Source organism: Macrobrachium nipponense, chromosome 33 (genome assembly GCF_015104395.2).
Source record: "Macrobrachium nipponense isolate FS-2020 chromosome 33, ASM1510439v2, whole genome shotgun sequence".
Lineage (NCBI taxonomy): Eukaryota > Metazoa > Arthropoda > Malacostraca > Decapoda > Palaemonidae > Macrobrachium > Macrobrachium nipponense.
In genome coordinates this window covers 63,299,377-63,324,506 of record NC_087219.1, presented here as the reverse complement: position 1 = coordinate 63,324,506, position 25,130 = coordinate 63,299,377, and positions in this window count along the sequence as shown.

Here is a 25,130-nt window from a genome sequence, read left to right as displayed (position 1 = left end):
TTAATGATGGTATCCTTGCACTGGGCATGTAAACTCGTAGATAGCACAACTCTTCTTCAAAGACGCCTCGGGGAAGCCAGATTGATCTTGATAAGTAGAAAATTGGTCTTCACATAATTATTATCTTAAATCCCTCTACTGGATGAGTACAAGAATTACGGACCTAAGATCAAATGAGTAACCATAATTTTCCAAAATTTCATTTGATGCCTAGGGATACCATTTATTATTACAATAATAATGAAGAAATTGCTTCCCATTGTAAGAATTGTGAAAGTACTTTTACTTAAAGATACTATATCAAATCTCATAAATAAATTATACCCCGTTATGTTTCAGTAGGTATATACTCGTAAAAGCGTAAAACACACAGTAAATTCATAATTAATTTGTATGGTAAAGATGGAATGCACACTCGTTCGAACTACAGCGGGCTCTATGTGCCTTCCCCTTCTCGGAAACACTTCTGATACTCGTATCTATAATTGAATGTTTGAGGGAGGTTAATAAAGGAAAGAGGAAATGAAAGTAGAATTGTGCCTTGAAGCTAAATGATCGTGACGAGGGTTGGAAGATGATATGAATGGGAAATGGGTGATGGGGAGAAAGAAATGAAAGTTAATGTCACTTACCTTTCCGAAAAAGGGATGTTAACTTAAGAAGATATCATTATTGACTAGAAAGGGGTTCGCACACTATAGGGATATTAGTGTGACTAAATTTGGCGTTTAAAAATGACTCTTCGCGGCAATAGTATCTCTGGAAATTATAGTAAGCTAGGCATTCATTGAAATGATAACGTGTGATACCATAGAATATTCTCTCCAGTTTATATGAAGTTCGTGCTATTTATTTTTGTTAGGCGATGGACATTGGAGTGAAACTAATTATCTAGATAATTTGGAACCAGCGATGTATGGTTAAGTTTTTCATTATCTCCTAAATACTGTAATGATAATTATTTCAGATAATCAAGTTTCAACATTTACCCACTTATCTTCGCCTAAGTTTCAATAATTCTGTATATATATATATATATATATATATATATATATAATATATATATATATATATATATATATATATATATATATATATATATATATACATATATACATTTTGTAAATGATTACTTATAAACTTATAATACAATAGTATTATTAAACCTCGTGAATGAATTCATACACGAAAGAAAAAAAGGTTCACTGTAACTGTACGACATCTCAAACACTTCAAAATACTAAAAAAGAAAGGTATTAGTGAAAGTTTTCAATGACTCTCACCTCTACGTTTTAGCAGTCCCGCTCCAACTTTCCAGGAGTCATAAAATTCCATCAATATCTCCTACGGAAGGAGATAACACAACATAAATACGTATGTACAAACTTTCCTCACAAGACACTCCCCTTTAGGTGACGTCACTAACAAGTAACGAGTTCATTCCTCTTTCGTCTGACGTCACAAATGGCTGCACCAACACACTGGCTTTTCCAATCATTTTCATGGGACAGTAATACAGCATATGCATTAAGTGCTAAATATCTCTGAACAACTTTCTCTGTACCCTAAGCATCAGAAACTGTCATAAGCATACTAAAGTTATTCTTTTCCCCAAAAGCATAGGTCTTAAAAGGATATATATTACTCTGTATCTACTTCCTATTTGTATAACCATTTTCTTATATTTGATTATAACGCCACTAAAATCTGATAACCTTGGTAAAGTTAATTTGCGTTATTTATTTATAGTAATTATTTATCTAATGATTTTTTTTTTTTAGAAAAGTACAGGTATTGATATTATTATTACGAATATTTATGGAAATGGACACATTTACAAGCTAAATTACTGAGATGGTGCACATATGGCACGAAGTTTCTTCGATGAATTCGAAGGGCCATTACCATAATAGTTTTGCTAAACATCGAATGCAGTACCCTTCAACATGGTAAACAAAAAACAAAGAAGGTAAGAATCGAACTAAATATAAATTAACAATAACAACTAACTGGAATTTAGAATCGCACAATAACGAAATAAAGGGTTAACAATATGTGAATAAATAGTCAGATAAGTAAAACATTTAATTTTTTGAAACACTGACGAGTAAAAAAGAAAAGGAAAAAAGGAACATTTGGGTCTTTGCCTCTATGATAAGGAAGGGGAAAGTATAGAGCCTGGGGCCTAATAACCCAAGATCGAAGAATATTCTATAGTTACACAGGAGGCATCACCAGCGTCATGTAATTAATTGAGATGGGCCAACTTTAACAAAATAGAGGGAGATAATTCGCTATCAACATCCTTCTTGAAATCAGATGGCTTGTTTCGACCCTGCTTTGCCACCTCTCTGATTATTTTGAAGATCATGAATTAATTTATTTATTTAGTCATTTATTTATTTATTCATTTATTTATTTACTTATTCATTTACTATAATTATTATTATTTTGGTAGAAGACCCTCTTTTAGGCAAATGCTGTTAAAAATAAGGGCAGAATTAAGAGAGTTAATTTTATATATTGTTTTTTTCTATTTTCCTTAAAATTCGCTTCTGAGTTACTGGCCAATATTCATATTGGGAATTTTCAAAAAATTATATGCCAAAGGTAATCTTTTATTTTTATTAGAACAGGATCTCAGGTCCAGGTTAGGCAGGGGTCGACGTCAGTGCCGGTATTATTCCGTAGGCTTAGTTCAGTTCTGGGCCGGGGTCGTCTTTGGTATTCGTGCTGGTTTAGCTGGTATCACGTGACATTTCGACCTTCTCGCAAGTCATCTTCGGACAAGTCGTTTGAAGGTATTTATAGCAGCTCGGACCTAGAGTTGGATTCTCATTGGTCGGAATAATACCGGCACTGACGACAACCCTTCTTGACCTAGACCTGAGATCCTGTTCTAATAAAAATAAAAATTACCTTCAGCATTTATCATTTTCTGAAAATTCCCATTATGAATATTGGCCAGTTACTCAGAAACATCGCTGACCCTGCGAATTGTAAGGAAAACAGAAAAATCAATATTATAAAACTATACTTTATAAAGAAAATCAACTCTAAAAGAATTAACCACTAGGTCCCAAATGCACACAATGTGAAAAATCTTACCCCAAAAAATTCAGTAAATAAAAATAGAAAAACTTGAAATTTCTAGACATAAGCCCAAAAAAGTTACAATTTCATATGAATCTTGCTTTTGAATCATCAGACTACATTTGACTAAAAATCATCTAAGACAAACCTCAGATGGGAAAAATACAAAGACTTACAGGCGAACACTTTACGGACTCTTCACAACAAAACCGGCTCGTGGCTGAAAGAAAGATTACACAACCATCCCTTATTTAAGTACCCCCGAGAAAGAAGCAACGACCGCTCTGCAAGCCTCGATGTCAACTCGTTTTCTACTCAAAAACTCTGGATTGGTTAATTTATCAAAATGTATACCTTATTTACAAGATTTAGGGTTCCATTAGTTTAAGTGATACGATTTAAGCAACCTATTTCGATGTCAAGGATTTTTCTTCAGCATATCCACAAAAAATAAGGAACCACAAACTCGACCACTTGTTTTCTACTTCTTTTTTTTTAAGACATTCTCCACACCAGAAATTCTGGCCGAACAGGACAATGCAGCTCACTACACAGGATACACTCTCAAACAAGAGATTAACCATTCCCTGAACTTTCTGACACCTAATTTGTGTCATACAAGGGGTTCATTACATCATACATAATATGAATACATAACACAAATATTAACAAGTGTGTCGCTCATGTCGGCGGTACTGACAGTGTTCTTTCTGGCTCATTTCCTAATTTCAAATCCTCTCCACATTCGCCACTCTGAAAACTTATCTTTGGGTTTTACACTACACATTATTACTCTTGTAGTGTATCAGGGGGCAACTCCATTTAGTAAGGGCAAAAGTTCCTTTTATTAACTTGTATATAGTGGGGCACAATTTCCAAATGAGTAATAAAGTACAGCTCAATATACTACAACTCTTATCCCATTCCTGCATTCTGAGTATCAAGCCTATTGCTGTCCTTCTATTAGGTTTCGCTCGTTCATTTCTCACAGTCTAACATGATCGCTACACTATTCTATTTCACTCTGTCCAAATTCACTGTTCTCTCAACAACCAGCACTTTCTAATTGCTGGTTGTTGGTGTTCTCATTCCACCTTGCTTCATCAACTCGTTCATCTGCAGTCTCTCCTTCCTTGTTGTCATCATATATACTGATTTCCAGTGGAATGATGTGCTCCATAGCTCGCAAGCTTTCTTCACCTTCGTAGGGCACTCTGAGTAGCTGTATGACCTCATGGTCATCGGGGTAGGTTGCTACAACTCAGTGGCCAGTAACTGTTTTCTTCGGTCGAGTCGAACCAACACTTTGTCTCCAATGGCTAGTCAGGTCTTTGTCCCTGGTCAGAAATCATGTCTGCTACAATGAGTTCACGTATTCCATCTGCCCCGGTGCTGAAAGATTTGCAGGGCGTCAGAGAGATGGAAATACTGATGACATATCTGTTTCATCATGAACGTGTGATGCTTTTCTTCATGTGGCACAGCAGAAGGCATGAACTGGATCATGCATCCTCAAACTAGATAAGAGAGAATAAGAATTTCCTCCTGGAGTTCATAACCTATATACACAAGTGATTGGTTATTTATAACTGATTCCACTTCTTTAATTAGGGTATGGACCTGCTCTTTGTTGAAAATCTTTGCCCCTGAACGATACTTCTATGGCACGATTCATAACCCCAATCAGATGTACAAAAAATTCCCTTCACTCCAAGAAGCTTGCAGTGTCTATAAGGTCCACTGAATCCCAAAACTCGTGCAGGAACTTTTGAGTGTCATCTTCGTAGTAGATGTCCTATAGGAATGTGCTGGTGGCACGGAAGGTCTGATGGTTATCACTGTAGATGCTAGAGGCATCCCATGCATCACAGCAAACCTCCTCAACATCAATATAAACACTGCAGTTTTGAGTGTTGCACAATAATCCAAATAAACGGCAAGACTGCCCTTACAGGCGACCAGCAAGATGTAGCCTTTTCACCTTTCCACCTGGAGTGGGCCATGACGTCTGTGTTCATGCAATGGGGAGCAGCAGCAGAGGTGGACGACTTTCTTTGCCAAACATCTAAGCCCCCAGGCACCAAAATTCCTGCTGAAAAATAGTCATTAGCAAATTCACACCACAATGCATGTTAAGGATGTGCAGGTGTCAGAGGTATGACTGTACTAAATTTCCCGTTGCGGGCAGTAATATTAAATTATCCCTATTTCCCAGAGTATTCTTTATTCTATTCACAGAGTATATTATATCATCAAGTAAAACTGATCCTAACTGGTTAATGAAATTAACAATATTACTGGGTACCGTAGAACCAACTGAAGGCAAATAATATTTTTGCTCCAAATGAACAAGTTTCAAAAAAGGGCTACCCTTACTCTTCATGAATCTCAGTGTATATTTCATCACATTCAACAGAATACTAAACTCGACAATACTCACCATTATAGGCCAGAGTTCAGATCATTCAACTATAGCAATTTCTTCCTGGAGTTCATAAAGGGCCAAGGCTACTGGTGTGTTTTCCTGGCTCCTCAATGGTTCGTAAGGGCTCAGTGGCAAATTGGGTTGGGTGGCCCGGCACACTGCCAGCTCTCTCAGACTAGCTCTTCAGCACAGGATTCGGCAGGAATTCTCATGGTTGGAACATGCTTCACATTCATCCCACAGTTCTGTTGAATAGAGTTAGCCTTCCCCACCCTATTTGCTATAAAGTTGTTCTTATTCTCCTTTTCTCTATCAATCCAAGCTATAGCGGCCTTACCATAGGTCCAAATTATAACCATACTGACATTCAATAAATTCTTTAATTTCCTAACTAACCTAATTCCTAACAACAAGGCTAATAACTCTAACTTCGATATAGTCAATCGAAACTGTTTCCTGGGTGTTAATCTCATTCTACTACGACAGTTGGTTAATTTCTTCCTTACTTCTCCTAACATAAACAACTGCCCCATGTGCCTTACTCGAGATATCAGTAAAAATATGAATTTATGATTCTTTCAAAAAAATTCCTCTCTTAAATATTTTTTTATGGAATATTCTTCTAAGATTTTCCTAACCTCATTCTGCTTTTCTGTATCTAAAACATCATCCCATCCTATTACTTCTTCCCACAATTTCTGCAAGGATAATTTCCCTTGAACTTATATTGGATTTGTCAAACTTAAAAGATCAAAGTTAGGAAACTATCAAAGAAAGGATCCTTTGTTTCTTGGGAACCCAATTGTCTGACAAATCATTCATCCCCTTGAAGGGCTTCATCCCAATAGGATCATTATTTTTATCACACAATATCCCTAACACAGAAAGATCAGCTGGCTCTTTAACTTCTACCCTTTATACAAGGCTAGGTTAATAATCACCTACCCTCTCAATGTCCCCCAGATGCTGAAGCCTTGCCGAGGATGGGGGGCTTAGGGTTCAGCAGCTGGGCCCTGATGCCTGGTGGGAACTGCTTTCTCGCTGGGCCTTGGTGCCCAGCTTTTGATCCAACGAAATAAGTCAGCCCTTTTTCTTCTACTAAAAACATTTCATCTTTCTGCCTTCCTCCCCCTATAAGGTATGGATTCTATGATGACGACTATTGGCTTGGTTTTGGACATGATTTAGTCTAAATCTTGGGATTTGAAGGAGGGTGAGGATGGACGGCATGCCACCTCACCCGTAGAACTCTAGTACCTGACGTGGTCGAGCGAGGGGAAAGTTTAATGTCAAACCCTATCCTCAATGCCGGGTCTGATCTCGACGGACATCATGACGCCTTAGCACTGGGGATAGGGTGTATATCCAGTAATTACCCCTAGGACGACCCTAATTAAAGGGATGACCCGTCCTCTAAGTGTGACTCCATGGTGGGTATGGGGAATATCTGGATGAACTATGTATTTTACGTTTTCTGTTGACGACCCTATGCTTTCATCAAAGGACTTGTCCACGGAACCCAAACATCAATTTTCCATGGTCGGCCCCCAGGATCAGTGTAGTATCCCTGGGCCGAATGACAGACAGACACAGTTGACGACCCAAAGCAATGCGAGTAAATATAATACAGCCAGGAAAACTAAACAAAAAGCATCTGGTTCCAGTATTGTTACACTGGAACCATTTGCCATGAAGAAAAATAATAAATATGAAATAGCTCCTGGGGTCTTTGTACCCAATTCCTTTAATAAATACCTTAATTTGAAGCTAGAAGGTGACAATATAGATATTTTTCAAGTGCATAGGGAAATCGTGAAATGTTGTGGCAGACAGCCAAAAATAACACCGCAGAATGGAAACATGCTCCTTGTAGAAAGCATCTCCCCAGAGGAAAGTATCAAGTTGATGGGATTGTCAGACCTTGCGGGAGTTACGGTTGAGTGCAATCCCCACTCCAGCCTGAACTCCAGGAAGGGCTTGATTTATGCCCCTCAGTTGATGGCTTTCTCTGAGGAAAGACTTTTAACAGAATTAAAAGACCAGGGTGTAATAAAGGTGGAAAGGATGTCAAAGAAGGTTGATAATAACAGAATACCTCAGCCTACCTTAATATAAACTTTTGACACATTAAGACTTCCGGAATGTGTCTTTGCAGCCTGGTATAGGTTTAAGGTAAAGCAGTACATCCCGAGACCCAGAAGGTGTTTCCATTGCAAGCATTTTGGACACACCCTACAATCATGCCGATCCAAATTGCAAGAAAAGCCTGCAGTCTGTGTCAACTGTGGAGAGGATGAGCATGGAATGTGCACCAGGGAACCTAAATGTGTTCACTGTGGTGAGGGACATGCATCTTGTCTCAGCAGTGTGATATATATTTACTAGAAAAGGAAATCCAAGCCATTAGAGTAACTAGAAAGAACAACATTTAAGGAAGCACGAGAGAGGGCCAAAGCAAAGATTGTAAGACCCGGTCTAAGTTTTGCTACTGTAGTAGCAAAATTAAGAAACCAAAAGAAAGAGACAAATAAAAAACCCCAAGTTAGGAGCACATATGTAGAATCAAATAAAGAATCATTAAATAGACAGCTAGCTGAATCATTAGAGTCAATTGATGATGAGAAAGTAAAGACAAGGTTCACAAGAACCAAAAAGAAAGGCCCTAGTATGGAATTGGAAAAAATTGAAGTGCCAGTTGAGATACACCCTCCACCATCTGCCTCATTGGAGGCAAGGCCAGTGGTTGCTGGTCTGGTGCCAGCTTCTGTTGGTGCCAACTCCTCTTTGGAGGACAAACCAGCAGATGCTGGTCCCCTGGTGCCAGTCCTCGCTGGTACTTCTGCCTCATTAGAGGCAGAGCTGGCTACTGCCAGCAATACAAAGACTCTCGAGGTGGTCTCTTTAGAGAACACCTCTTCTTTCTCTGTCTCGACAGAGATGGAGAGTAAAGAAACTAAAAAACCCTTCAGTGTCAAGGACACTGAAGGAAAAGATGTTGGCTCTATGAAGGCAACTCCACCCAAGAGGCCAACAAAGCCTTCCAATAAAATGCCTCCCCCTAGTAGGAAAAAGAGCTCTCCCAATCTTGTCAAAAGGAACCATAATATTGGTCCCAAACATAAATAAATTCTCTTCCATTATTCAATGGAATTGTCAGGGACTGCGAGCAAAGTATGAGGAAGTGAAGCTTTTGATCTATGAACACTCCCCTGTAGGGCTATGTTTGCAGGAGACCATGCTTGGTGAATATACCCCTTGTCCTAGGGAATATGTTCACTATAGAACTAAATTTGATTTAGAGGTGGGAAATAAATGGTGGATCCCTCATCTACATCTGTCGAGATGTGCCACACTACCAAGTGAAACTAAATACTCCACTTCAAGCTGTGGCTGTAAGAATTGATTTAAGAAGGAAATATACTTTATGTTCCCTTTACATTCCACCCAATAGCCATGTCTCCCAGAGCCATTTCTTCTACTTGGTGACTTCAATAGTAGACATCCATTGTGGGGAGATGTAACATCAAATCAAAAAGGGAATATGATGGCATCTTTAATAGAAACTGAAGATATAGGTCTTCTTAATACTGGAGAACCTACCCATTACCACATTCAGACAGGCACTGTCTCCTGCATCGACCTTTCAATATGTAGCTCCAACTGCAGTGTTGATTTCAGTTGGAGAACAAGTGATGACTGGCATACCAGTGACCATTCTCCAATTGTGATCGACACCAATGATGGTCCACCTATCCCGAGATCACCATGGTGGTGCTTGGAGAAAGCAAATTGGAGAAAATTCAAAGATTTGAGTGAGTTGGAGGGGGATGCAAAAGATATCCCAAGTGTAGATGATGCCATTGATCTACTCAATGGAACATTACATACTGCAGGTCTACACTCAATTCCTCGAACTAAAGGACTATTCTGGAGACGGCCAGTACCATGGTGGTCAGAAGACCTAAGGTTGTTACACCGAGCTACCAGGTCATCATTGACCAGGTGCCGTAGACATCGCACCTTGGACAATGTCATAATTTACAAACAGTGTAGGGCACGATTTCGAAAAGCCATGAAAGCTGCCAGAAGACAAGCATGGGCTGGATATGTATCCTCTATTAACAGCAGAACACCAGTCTGTAGCATTTGGAAGAAAATAAGAAAAATTCAGGGTAAATTTACACCCAATCCTCCTCCATTACTTAAATTGAATAATAATCATGTTACTGATGCCACAGAAATTAGTGATATGTTTTTTGAACACTTTGCTCGAGTCTCTGAAAAATCAGATAGTTCCCCAGGACATCATTTCAGAATGATGGAAGAACAAAAGGTACTTGACTTTTCATCAAACAAAGCTGAATCATATAATATGCCGTTTTCTGGAAGGGAATTTGACTCTGCTTTAGCTAGAAGCAAGAACACTGCCCCTGGTCCAGATGAGATTCCTTATGAAATGTTTAAACACATTTCAAAGAACACAAAACTTTTTACAATAAGTATTATCAATAGAATATGGGATGAAAGCAGCTACCCTAGCATATGGGAATTAGCTACCATGTTACCATTCCTTAAGCCTGGAAAAGATCCTCTCTGTGCAGCAAGTTACCGCCCCATTGCTTTAACATGTTGTTTATGTAAATTGATGGAAAAAATGTTAAATGTAAGACTGATGTGGTATCTAGAGCACAACAACATTCTAACGCCCTCTCAGTGTGGTTTTCGAAAAATGCACTCCACCCTGGACATCTTACTGCAACTCGAAGCCTCTGTCTGTGAGGCCTTTGCCTCCAAGCAACACCATGTGACAGTGTTTTTTGATATAGAAAAGGCATATGACACTGCTTGGAGACATGGGATTCTGAAGACTATGCATAGTAGTGGTCTACAAGGCAAATTACCTTTATTTGTGAAATCCTTTTTACATCGTAGGTATTTTAAAGCTAAAGTTGGCAGTACTTTATCAAAGAAAAAGTGCCAAGAAGAAGGTGTTCCCCAGGGTAGTGTTCTCAGTGTAACACTTTTTGCTCTGGCCATAAACAGTGTTGCAGCTGTCATTCCAAGAGAGGTTGTAAAGACACTGTTTGTGGATGACTTGTCAATATCCTTTGCTGCCACCCGGATGACTGTAGCAGAAAGAAAGCTACAATTAACAATAAATAAAATAGTGAGTTGGGCTGAGAAACAGGGTTTTAAAATCTCTGTAAGCAAGACTACTGCTGTCCACTTCTGTCGGATCAGGGAGTGCATCCTGATCCAGACTCGATTTGTATGGCCGTAGAATCCCATGTGTAGAACAAGCACACTTCTTAGGCCTAGTTTTTGACAGTAGATTGACTTGGGTCCCCCATATTAAACATATAAAAGCAAAGAGCCTAGAAGCTCTACACATCTTGAAAGTGCTTTCTCACACCAGTTGGGGAGCTGATAGAAATTTGTTACTAAAGCTTCATAAATCCCTAATCTTGTCAAAGCTGTCATATGGTTGTGAAGTTTATTCTTCAGCCTCCTCATCTAACTTGAGAATTTTAGATTCAGTGCATCATTCAGGTATTTGTATAGCCACAGGAGCTTTCCGGTCGTCACCAATGCCTAGTATGCTAGTTGATGCAGGAGAGATGCCCCTTGAACTCTATCGCCAGTCATCATTACTTCGGTATTGGTTTAGAGTGCAAAGACTCCCCAAATCTCTGGCATTTGCTGTGGCAAATAGAAATATTTTTAACGGTTTTTATGAAAGTCATCCAAGGTATCCCACTCCTTTTAGCTATAGAATTAAAAATATTTTAGAGGATACAAATATTAAAAAATTTCCCATAGTCCCCTTTGTGTATCCCAGTACTCCTGTCTGGAGGTTACCTGATGTGAAATTCTGCAGGTACTTCAGTGGAGCAAAGAGGGATAAATCTGATGAGGAAAGAGAGGTCCATATTTTTAGAGCATGTATCAGAGCATGTAGATACAAGTTTTATATTTACTGATGGCTCTAAGTCCAATGCTGGCGTTGGATATGGGGTGTTTAGCGAATCTTTTAACCGAAGAGGTGCACTTCCTTCTGTTGCCTCAAACTTTACAGCTGAATTGTATGTCATCCTAATAGCACTGGAACATATTACAACACTCCCAGTTTGTAGCTATACAATATTTTGTGACTCCAAAAGTGCCCTACAGTCCCTGGAAGTCTTTAATACTGATCATCCCTTGGTGTTGAAGATCTTGCAGTGGATTTTTTTGCACTAAAATATAGGCAGCATTGTTTCATTTTGTTGGGTTCCCGCCCATGTGAACATATCGGGAAACGAAGAGGCAGACAAGCTAGCCAAATCAGCAGCGCAAACTTTGGTACCGAGAAAATGCCCTGTTCCATATCGAGATACATTCTATGATATATGGAAATCCATCCAGCAGTTATGGGTACTTCAGTGGGACAGAGTAGGCCCCAATAAAATGAAAGAAATTACTAGTGAGACACACCCTTGGAAATATGACCTAATACCAAGGAAGTGGGATATTGTATTGTGTAGATTACGTATTGGCCATACGCGTTTAACTCATGGCTATCTGATGGATGGGGAGAATGAGCCCTTCTGTGACGATTGCTTAGTTCCACTAACCGTTAGGCATTTGCTGGTTGAGTGTCCCAGTCTGGTGGTACTTAGGAATCATTTTTTAGGTTATAGTAGTGGAGCAGGGGGTAATTATAGCATGGCAAAACTGTTGGGAGAAAGCGCATGTACTAATAACATTATCTCTTTTATCAAAGAAGCTGGTCTTCTCAAATATATCTGACAGCTGTGCTGTCTTAGTATATACATTTTTTTTTCTTTTTAATAGTTTTACTGTTATGTGATCAATCACAATTCTTTTTATTGGAATATTATTTATATTTTTATCAGAAATTTAATTTATTTTTTTTAAATCAAATTTATATATCTCTCATAAAGATAAAGTTATTTTGAATGTTGTATAATATATTATAAAAGTTAAAAGATCACATTTAGTATTCGGCGTCGGTGACCCTGGTAGTTGTGATGCCAGATAACTCACAATCAATCAATCAATACCCTCTCAATGGTATATTAGCTTCATAATTATCCCACATTTCTCCTTCAGTTGCAAAGGATCTTTTGAAGAAGATAGGGACCACGATCATAGAGGCAAACGTTGCTGCATGTGCTGGTGCCTTGTACCACAGGATTCAAACATACTTGGTGTCGTGTAAATCAAGGAGGACTCTATGGAATGTTTTACATACTTGGGTGATCCGTAAAATAAGGTTCCCAAGGAGCTGCAGTTGTGAGGTTTTAAGCTACCTTCACAGAGCGGCAGGAAAGTTCTACGATTCTGGCATAAAGAAGATGGTACATCGCATGCAAAAATGCATTGATCTCAACAGCGATTATGTTGAAAAATAGGAAGAAATCTAAGCTATCCAAAAAATGTATTATCCAATGCCAATAAACATGTTTTTCATCGTGAGAAATCTTTGGGAACCTTATTTTATGGACAACCCTCATATATCAGAGGATTTACTCTAAACTTTAACAATATGTCATACAACAACTCACCAGAACTGGGACCTGGATATAAGCAATCATTTACAGATTTTTTTCCTTTATACATAGATGATGCATTAAACACAGTCCTAAATGTGTGGTGGGGCTCTCTTTTCTAACACTACAATGAGTCATGCAGTAGCCATCTATTCTTTAGTCGGGGACATCCTCTATGAACCCAGCTTCAAGATAACTCTGAAGGACCTGCTCGTAAGTGTTTCAATATCTAGGATCTTCCTCAAATTTCAATCATAAATAATTCAACTGTGCCACGGCATTACAGTAGTTAACACTTGGATGTGATTCACAGCAGAAGGGGAGGCTTACTTGATAATATTCATCAATTCCTAATACACAATCATTTATCTTTTGCATTACTATGTTATCTGATACAGTGAACTGCTCTTTAAGGCTGATACCAATTGTGTTGAGTCTGCAACAGTCATCGTCATCGTGCATGGGTTCAAGCATTTAACAAACACCTAAGGCTCTGTCCACAGACATATCAATGCCCTTTAATGCCCACTGGGGGACCCTCCCATATGGGGATACCCCTTGATTAGTTACAAATAGATTAATTCACTTGCTCTGAACCATAGGGGTTAAAAAATGGGTGAAATAATTAGCTCCAATTAATACATTTACATCTTTAACTACATCATTTTGAATTTCCTTGTCAGCCATCACGTACCCCTGATTCTATAAATATTGTTTTACATTAACTAGATCCAAGTTGTAGATGGGTGTGTTAACATCATCATGTATGCTATCACTTTCTTTCTTATGACTGTCTCCCATCTGGATTTTGCATGAAACTAAGTGATATTCCGCTGTAATAACTGTAGCCCCAAATGGTGCTATTCTTTTAACTACTGATAGTGGCAATATCTTTGCTAATTGAGTCAAAACAAAACTATGTTGGCTCCCCATATCCAGAAATATTTTAGTGGGAGCCTGCCAACTCTGGGTGGACAGAATGACTGATACGGTTGGAAGCAGTGTTTGTGGCAAGCCTGAGTGAGGGGATGCATTTCACTGCTTTAGTATTTATGCAGGGGTTTTCATCATTTTTTCCATTTTCACCTGGGCTATTTACTTTAGAATTTACAGAACCTTTACTTCTATTCTGGCTTTTTACAGGTCTCAATGTGATTGACTTGGAACATTGATTATTACAACAAATTAAATCATGATGTCTACCATTACACAACTTGCAATTCTATCTATAACACTGGCTACTACTATGTCCTCAGCTTAAATATTCAAAGTATCTATTAGAATACATTAATTGACACTTGCAGTCTTTAATGGTGGTGCATTTTGCACAGTCGTTGGCCAAATGCTCCCCTGGGCAAAATGGAGTTTGAAATGCAACTGTCTTTGGCTTAACAGATTTGTCTTCTCCCTTTTTCAATGCACCGTCTTCCAAACTTCTGATAAGGAAATGAAGGTCCTCAAGGAATTAATCTAAATCATTCATACTTCTACAAGTAACCCACTACTTTAAGACACATATCACCTTGATCATTCCCAGTCCAAGAACTACTGCTATCAAATGTTTAACAATCCTAACAAAACATCATAGTTATTATAAAGACTTGACTACTCGAAGCAGCTCCTTCTCAAGGGCACCAAGCAAATATGTAAACTTAGTTACATTATCTAGATCACTATCCCTATTAACATGAAAATCAAACAATTGACTACATGGTCATGCACACAAAGACAATGAGAAAAATCTTACCAAAAAAAACTTTTGAAATCTCTCGACATCTGCCTCTAAATGTTACAGTTTCATATGAATCTTACTTCTGAATCATCAGACTACATTTTGATTGAAAATCAACTAAGCCAAACTTTGGATGGAAAAAATGCAAAAGGATTAGAGGTGAACACTTCATGGACTTTTTACAACAAAACCAGCTCTTAGCTTAGACAGAAATTAAACAACCCTACATCAATTCAGTACCCTCAAGAAAGGGACAGAGGCCACTCTGCAAGCCTCGGTGTCATCTCACATTCTGCTCAAAATCTCTAGATTGGTTAATTTATTAAAGTTTTAACCTAATTTACAAGAATGAGTGTACCATTAGTTTAAGTGATAATAAAGATTTATTCAACCTTTTTCGATGTCAAGGATTTTTCTTCAACACATCCACAAAAAGAAAAAAAAAACTCGGCCCCCTGTTTTCTACTTCAGTTGGATAAACCTGAACAGTGTTAGGGATTGTCGGGAAAAATGCAGATCCAATCTTTTTCCACGACAATTATTATCTAAGTTCTTGAGGAAACTGCTTATGGATGAGCTGCCATACTTTTATGATCTTTTGTTGCACCCCAATTTAAGCTCCCATGAATATGCTACTAGGGGTTGTGATTATCATACACCTACCATACGTACAGAGGTTGAAAGGAGATTCCTCCACTATCAGCTGATTGGCCTTAAAAATGAAATCGACAAAAAAACTTCTAGAAGACTTCCTTTTATGTTTCTCTTAGAAATTACAAAAACTGTTACTTGCACAACAGCAGATCTTTTAAGTAGTACTTAACTGTCAATCTTAAGCCTCCTTTTGAATTTTGCTTGGAACGCAAGCTGAATCTCTATCTTATTTTATTGGTTTTTGTATAAATGTTTTTTTTTTTTTTTTTTTTGCATTGCAAGCTAGACTTGTCTTCTTTTTTGTATTTTAATACAGTTCTTCATACTACAATCCTGTGTCAAACTGGGCTTGACCCATTTATTTTTGTCTGTGTTTTAGCTTGTAAAGTCTGCACATCTTTTATGTACAATCATTAAACTTGCCGTATGTTATCGTCATATAAGCATTATTTGCTTCAGCAAATTTTTCGCTAATTTTATGAATTTGTACCAAATAATGACACAAATATACTATACTATACTGTTTTATTATTATCATTATTATTGGTGCATTTGGGAAACCTACCCTCTCTCAAGCATACTTTATTAAAAGCAGTGAAGTAGCCATTACCTTTAATAAAGTATAACATTATTATTATTATCAATGTTGAGAATTTCTTCGAAAATGTTCAGTGGACTGTATTATTTCTGATTCTCAGCCCAGATGTTATAGGGTTTTGTATTTACAGTTCCTAAAAAATGAGAGCAAACCCCAGACTCAGGTGTTGTATTACACAAACCGAGCTAATATTTATAATATTATTACAAATTTAGACTATTAATGCCCTGGTTGGGCGCATTTACTGTACTCTAACAACAAAACTCATTAAAACTAATGATAGCCAGGTTGGTCTAGTAGCATAAGGAAACATACAACAATGAAGGAAAACTTAGCTAGAATTACAATGATGATTTCTGAACTTGGGCAACTTTGCAAAAGTTAAAAAAAAATTGTGGCACTTACTTCCAAGTAATTCAAGGGTAACCATCACTGGTCACTCGTTCTGCTGATACACTGTGTTTCTTTAATCTTCAGGATTGGTGAGATACCTCGAGATACAGAATGAGTGCTGGACCTTGCCAAAGCGTGCATATCTCTGGAGCACCGGCTCTTTAATGTCACATATGCCACACCTGACCCTTATGAAGATTAACTAGAATAGAGGTTGATTACTCGTTGACATCAGCTTTCATAGTAGCACCTAGAGATGCTTCCAGAACATTTTCCAAGTCCTTGAATTTACAAAAATAATTTTCCTTACTGAACGGCGATCAGAGAAGGTATCCGAATTTAACAATGCAATCATTATTACATGTCTCAGAATTTAATAATGGTGCAACAAAATAACAATATAAAAAAGTAAGCGTTGATTGTGTGTTTGAGGGACACGTACACGACATGAATTACTTGACTCCCACGAATATTGAACAATGCTTAAGTCGTCTAGAGGGAAGTTTTTTATTACGTCAAAAACTCTGCTTAGTTTTTTATATGACAGCTTCCCAACCAGACGAATTCTCACAGCAAGGCAGAAATTAACTGATAACAACTGAAGTGGATAACGTTTCATTTTTCACTTCTGACCCAGATGCAAATTCGGTGGCCTTATGAAATTGAATCTGGCTCCCAGTATAAGCAATGCAATTTGACACTATTTTATGTCACATTTCAACAGACGTGGTAAGAAGTAACTAAAGGAAAACATGGAATATACTCATTTGTTAATTTATTTGGTGCTCCACTTCCTCTGTAGCACACAAATTCACTAGGCAATCTAACACTAAGGTCCCTGAACACTAAGTGTTCCATGACATGTTTCTTCATTTCAGGAATAATGCTTATTCACAAGTCACATGACACACGAAAATTCTAGAGTTTACCCTCTTGTATTAAATTTCTCACTTCCTTTTATTGAAGGAGAGCGGCTTTTCTTTTGGGTCTAGGCCCTACTGTGCTAAATTCTGCAATACTAAGCTCATTGCTAAGGTCAACACCCATTGTCTCTGACTCATTTATTAGTTTGTTAGTTTTATCAGGAATTATACCTATACTGTCATTGACCTTATGTTCATATTTTAAGAGTTCATTTTCATCAATCACAACACATAACGTGACACTACTACTCTCTAAATGTCAGTCACTCGCTTCAGGCGACACAGTGTGTTCTATAGGGACGAGACACTCTTCGCCCTCACACAATACCATCATGTCCAGGATATAGTTTTATAACCTTCCCTACAGGCTAAAACTTACATCATTGATCAATGTTTTCCACTAGTATGACCTCATCGCATCGTAATGGGCTCAGCGTACCAAAACGAAAGTCTTTGCCATAGGCAGTGCAAATATTCAGTGCTCCATTGCAGTTGAAAGCTTCATAGAGCATCAGCTAAATTGAAATATTTGTTACGAATTTTTTTTCGTGAAAATGTCCATCATACATTCGTCGGGCGCTGCAGCTGGTAGCAGAGGAATAATTCTGCCTCATAGAAAATGAAATGGAGTGACTTCATCTTTGCAGCCATCATCACAGTATATTAGCGGACGGTTGTTGACTGCACGCTCGGCTTCCTTGACGAGTGCCCTTGCTTGCTCCTCATTGAGCAAAGCTTTGTTGAATGAGACTGTCATGGCTCGCTTCGTAACCCTGATGAGTATTTTGAACCTTCCTACCTTTCCAGGGGGGAACAAGGTGTCTGGATATTCCAATGAATTCCTTGTTGATTCAAAAATGTCTGGGTTGCCTCTCTTTGTATAGGTTAGCCAGCAAGGTACTTGCTGACTTAAATGTGGTGTGATTATCGCTGTAGATCTCTGCTGGTGCACCATCTCTAGAAGCAAATCTGTGTAGGCATAGGACAAATATGTCAGCACTCAAGCTTGACACCAGATCTAGATAAAATGAACGAATGCTGAGACAAGTGATCAAGAGGATGTTCGCATGTCCCTCCTGTAAATCTATGGGACCTGCATAATCGAGTCCCACAAAGGGCTCCATTCACTTGACCTCCTCAACCCTTGCTAGCAAGGGTTGAGGAGGTCAAGTCAATGGAGCCCTTTGCATCCTATTACATGCTAGGCTTCTGCTAACTACCTTCTTTGCTAACACTCTCACTGTGGAGGTCCAACATACTTGCCTAAAAATTGAGATAAGTGTATTCACTCCACAGTGAAGGTTGGTCTCATGAATATGTTCAAGTAACAATGTTGAAATTTTTCCCTTGGGGACAACAAAATTTAACAATTATTAGTTATACCTGTGTATATCACATTGTTAATCAAAACTAAATTGAATGTCTTACAATGTTTACAATGTCATGAGAAACAGGTCCACCCTCCACTAGGTTTTCACATAATGAGGGCCAATAATGGCGTTGTTCTACATAAACTAGCTTAATTAAAAGATTATCTCGTATCCTCAGGAATTTACAAACATGTCTCATGATATTAGAAAAATATCTATCTTTGGAGATACTCTCCCAAAAGTGAAGCAGCGATACACGAGATGCTGGCTGCAGCTGAAAGTGTCCTAGCAATGCTACTCTGAATGTCATAATCCAGTACGTGATCAAAGGACCCTTATGACAAGAATTTCTTCGACCATGGTCCATGGACTTTATTATTTCTGGTACTCAGCCTGGATGTTATGCAGTTCCAGACACCACGACTGCCAACCTAAGATTACACAATCTAATCCAACATTTACTTCACTCTAATAACAAAACTCAATAAAGCTAGCGACAGCCAGGCCTCGAGGCTTAAGAAAATATGCAGCTGCAAAGAAAAATCTAGCTACAATTACAATGATAATTTTTGAACTTGGGCAACTTCACAAAAGTTCGAAAAATTCGGGCTCTTACTTTCAAATAATTCAAGGGTAACAACCGTCCCCAATCACTTGTTCTGCTGACACACTGTGCCCCGTTAATATTAGCTACATGATTGGTGAGATACATATCAATACGTATCTCTCTAATGTCACACCTGCCGCGTCTGCCCCTTACGAGGTTTAACTATTAAAGATGTTGATCGCTGACTGACACCAACTTTTATAGCTGAGCCTAGAGGCGCTTCCAGAATAGTTCCTAGTGCCCTTGAATATACAAAATAAATTTTCCTAGCAGAATGGCAATCATGTTTCAGAATTTACCAATGGTGCAAAAAAAAAATCACAATACAAAAAAATCAATTGAAAAACTGTATCATCCACATCATTCCGAAATAGCGCGTCAATTGTATGTTAGAGGGACATGTACACGGCCCGAATGATTAAATTATCTAGGTGGAAGTTTTTTATGACATCGAAAACTCTGCGTAATAATTTTTGACGACAATTAACACTGTAGCCATAATGTAATAATAGGCGCTTATAAATCATTAAACAGCCTAATAAGAAACCACACAACGTCCTACACTGAAGCCAACAGCAAAGATAGTAACTCCAATTTTGTATTTTAGATCAAAATCAACATCTGATTTCGATTTGGAGATCGCATTAAAAGCTATACCTTGAAAAACACAGCGAAAATAAACGTAGACCTTAAATACCTACATACATACGATATGGTCATGCTTGTGGAATCTTGAGACAAGGTCCAAAAAACAATTATTTCTGACGCTGTAATACTGATAATACAGGTAGGCTACCTATATGGTAGCTGAAAATATGTTCTTTCTCAGAGTGACATGAATATTTACAGCCTGACGATAGAACTGTACGTCATGAGTTAAAGGTAAGATTCTCTCCAAGATATGTAACAGAAGAGGCAAGCTGCCTAACCTAGTTGCACAGCCTGACAGTATAAACCTTTGTGTTACGAAAACAGTGATCTACTTGCCGGAATTAATTAGGAAAATATCCATCTTACGATATAAGCTACTGATTTGAAAACTATGGCCGCGTAAACCCAAAATTCTTAACACAAGCTAAGGTTTAGATTATTGTAACTATCTGTATTTTGGCATAGGAAGAGGATTTGGAGTCAAAGGTTACCCTATATGTCCAGGTGGAGAAGATGAGCAATGGTTAAATTTGTGGCTTAATAGAGGACGGCCTCATGAGGCTCTGGTAAGCTTATGTATCCTACAGTCTATTTATTCAATTAAACAATTAATACCCTATCAAGCGCTACGAATAGTCTTCAAGAGTAATGTTCACCAGACAGACCTCTGAATTCGTCAAGTGTTCAGGCAACAGAGCTTTTCACTTACTCGGGAAGACCCATTAAAACTAAGGACTCAAGAAGTAGTAGTATAACACATAGTTCTTTGGAACGGCTCCCTCCTCCCTACTTTAGTTTGCATTTGATTGTGCATGTAAGTTTATTTTAATCAGTTAACTTGTAGTTTTCCTTTTCAAAAAAAGTCACAATAACTATGGTCACTTGTTTGCATATATGGTAAGATGGTGGATTAATAGTTGATTTACTTTTAAATTCATTATATGCTGTCCAGTGCAATAGAAATTTTCCTTAATAGCGATGTACTACTTTTCGTGGCAAAAATCTAACAATCAAGCAAAGCCAGCTGACTGGGTGACATTCAGTGCTCTGATTAGTTTCCTTCGCTGAAACACACATGGATCTATACCTTGAATGCACACAAAACTTTTTTCATAGATACATTGCTTCTTATTTTTATGAATGAATGGTATTTAAACATAAACTCCTATAGCCATGGATGCACACGTAGACACATGATACATGTTGTCACATTATCATGTATGAAAATATGTAAATATTCACGTATGCCCGTGCAATGCAAATTCATGCATATGAACAGTCTATCAGAATGCACAGGAGTACAACACACACACACACACACACACACATATATCTATCATATTCATATAATAATTTAATATATATAATATAAATATATATATATATTATATATATATATATATATAATATATATAGAATATATATATAGATAGTATATATATATAGATATATATATATATACTATATATATATATATCTATATATATATATCTATATATATCTATATATATATCTATATATATATGTATACATATATATAATATGATATATATATATATGTGTGTGTGTGTGCAATATAAAAGAATTTCGGAGCTTGTCCCATGGCTGCTCGAAGATCGATGGATAGGGTCGGTCTGGAAGTGACAGTGATAAAGATCTACCATTCCCCGACGTGTCCAAACGCTTAACATACATTTTACACAGGGGCACCTTTTACTCGTTAGTAGGGGCCTCTGATACCTTGGCGATATGCATTAAGGTTTTGTTTTAAATCCGGGCAATAGCTCTGCGTGGGTAATTTTACACTTATTTCTTATAGTGACTGTGTGCGTCTTTTGCTACAATTCTGATACATGTATGTACAAAGGCTCTCTCTCTCTCTCTCTCTCTCTCTCTCTCTCTCTCTCTCTCTTTATATATATATATATATATATATATATATATATAGAGAGAGAGAGAGAGAGAGAGAGAAGAGAGTCTATATATATATATATATATATATATTATATATATATATATATATATATCTATATATATATATATATAAAGAGAGAAGAGAGAGAGAGAGAGAGAGAGAGAGAGAGCCTTTGTACATATATATATATATATATATATATATATATAATATATATATATCTATATATATTATATATATATATATATATTTATATATATATATATATATATATATATATATATATATATATATATATATATAAAGAGAGAGAGAGAGAGAGAGAGAGCGAGAGAGAGAGAGAGAGAGAGCCTTTGTACATACATGTATCAGAATTGTAGCAAAAGACGCACACAGTCACTATAAGAAATAAGTGTAAAATTGCCCACGCAGAGCTATTGCCCGGATTTAAAACAAAACATTTATGCATATCGCCAAGGTATCAGAGGCCCCTACTAACGAGTAAAAGGTGCCCCTGTGTAAAATGTATGTTAAGCGTTTGGACACGTCGGGGAATGGTAGATCTTTATCACTGTCACTTCCAGACCGACCCTATCCATCGATCTTCGAGCAGCCATGGGACAAGCTCCGAAATTCTTTTATATTGCTTTGGCCCCCGTCATGGATCACCACGGTTTGAAGAGCAACTTGAACAAATTACCAAAACCTTTCTGAGTCCTTAAAAAGCAGAAATAGAAATGACATGGTAGGGTAGACTCTTCAAACAAAAGGGTCTGATTTGTTTTATTGTACAAAAGAAATAGTAATACGACTCACTCATCAGCGGTTGAATATCAGTTGGTTAGTTTTGTAAGCCAAAACTAGATTCTATATGAAATTGGAAGAAAATGAGTCATTTTATTAAAAGCAAATGGCTTCATAATAAATATCAATATATAGTGGTAGAGCATAACTAAAATTTTTATTTAAAGAAGAGAAAGATGAAAGAAAAAGATTACTGTGACAATGTCGGTGATGAGCAGAAGTATTAAATATGGATGGACTGAGAGAAATGGGAAATCTTTGACACTGACTAAGAGGATGCAGCCACAGCAAATGTCTCTGGAGAGTCAGTGATTCCTGATTCTGCCTCTCATAGTCTCCTGCTCGAGGAATCTGTAATGATAATTTCAGAGTATTAACCTGGCCTAGATCAATCTCTTAACTTAAGATATCATATCAAATCTTTTAACTTACGATATCATAAGTTAAGATTGATATCTTAACTTAAGATATCAATCTCTTAACTTAAGATATCATATCAAATTTACTTTGAATTAATTTTATCACTTTAAATTACTCACGTAAAGGCTCTGTTTTACATGACCTCTTCACTTGAATGTAGTTTCATATGAAAATATTTTCATTATATTCGTTTCTAAGTGAACTGGATTTTACTTACGAGTGGCCGTCAGTAAATCATTGTTATTGTTAAGATAGATTTACCAGGACACCGAGCTCACTATCAGTCTCTCAGAGCTGGCTCGAAGGATTTGTTTTCATTTATTAATTTTCTATATTTTATCAATTATATAAATTCTTATTTGCAAACTTTAAAATTAGATTAATTTTAAATGTTGAAGCTTCTAACAAAATTTCACTTATCAATTTATTTCCACAACATTCTGATCGCTGTATAGATTATATTGTGAACATTTACCCAGTAATTTTTTATTGTTATCATTACTTTACACTCAGAGCATTCAGGAGTTGGGATATGTGGATTATTCATCAGGAGTCCGTGTATCAGACGAGTATTGCCCATTCGGAGACGTGTCAGGATTCCTTGCGTATGGTCTGTCAATAAAACAAAGTGAATATTCCAGTTAGGATCTTTCGGTGTTTTGGTGTGATAAATCCCCTTAATTATTTCTTAGAGGAATAAGAGAGATAAAGTCATAAATCTTTGGCTGTTTGTTTGCGCAAGGAACCGTACTTTCCTCAGTGGTTATTCAGTATTTTTTACACTAAATACTAGATACTAGATGCTAGAAAAAGGTTACTTACTTCAAGAAATCAGAAGAGCAAACACAGACCTGGACTATAAGATTAAAAAATCTTATAAAAGATCAGCAATGTAAAGGTTAAGAGATCATAAAAATGGTTGTCATAGAGAAATAATATGAACGTGCTAGATGACAATATTGAAGGAAAAATAAAAGCAATATCAGCAATAATACGAAATAAAACAAGTAATCAAAGTGATATCAGCAGAACAGAATAAAGATCAACTGTGCAATCAATGTGTTACAAAAGCTACAAAATATAGTGGCAGCAAAGACATGAGAGTCATTACGTGGAACACATGCATTGAGACGGGAGATACTTAACGAATGTTAATGACCAGATTGCATATGCAGTAAGAGGTAATGACAATTTTAGTGAATAAGAAATATATGAGAGTAAGAAGTTCATAAACTGGCTAATATAAGATGTAAATAATGGCAAACATTAGTAATAGAATCAACATAAAAAATGGTAAATATTTTACAGAAAAGTTATTCAACCAAATTTAGAAATTTAAAAAAAGAAAAACAACTCTAGTAAAAACCTTAACAAAAGCAACAACAACAAAAATGGTTCAAAAGTGAAAGCTAAAAAGTTCTATAAATTGCTAGAAAAGGGATGTATGAATATTGAAGATCTATGTGAATTTCATTGTAATGTAAATAGGAAAGTTACTCTTTTTTTATTGTCATGGGAAACGTTTGTATTCAATTCCTTATGTTCTCCCTATGTGCCATAGGCAGAAGAATGTTCATGTACAGATGAGATAAACGTCACTGATAAAGGTAAATTGCTTTCATATGTCCTTCACATTAACGAGGTTGCTATAATGAGACTGAAAAAACATTATTCTCCAACTATGATATTTTCAGAAAATAAAAATGATTGAATGGTCTAGCCGAAACGGTGGGGCGTTTTAGAAATTTACTGTGAAATACTTTGATGTCTGTAAATAAAAAATATTTTGTATATACATACATATATATATATATATATATATATATATATATATATATATATATATATATATTTATATAAATATACATGCAAAAATGCTTACAGGATATAAAATTTTGGAAGACGTCTCAGTTAATGTGAGAACTGTTTCAACAATATTGATGTGTGATCATTGTTTTATATTTATTACACGAATTCCATTCTTAGCTTCGT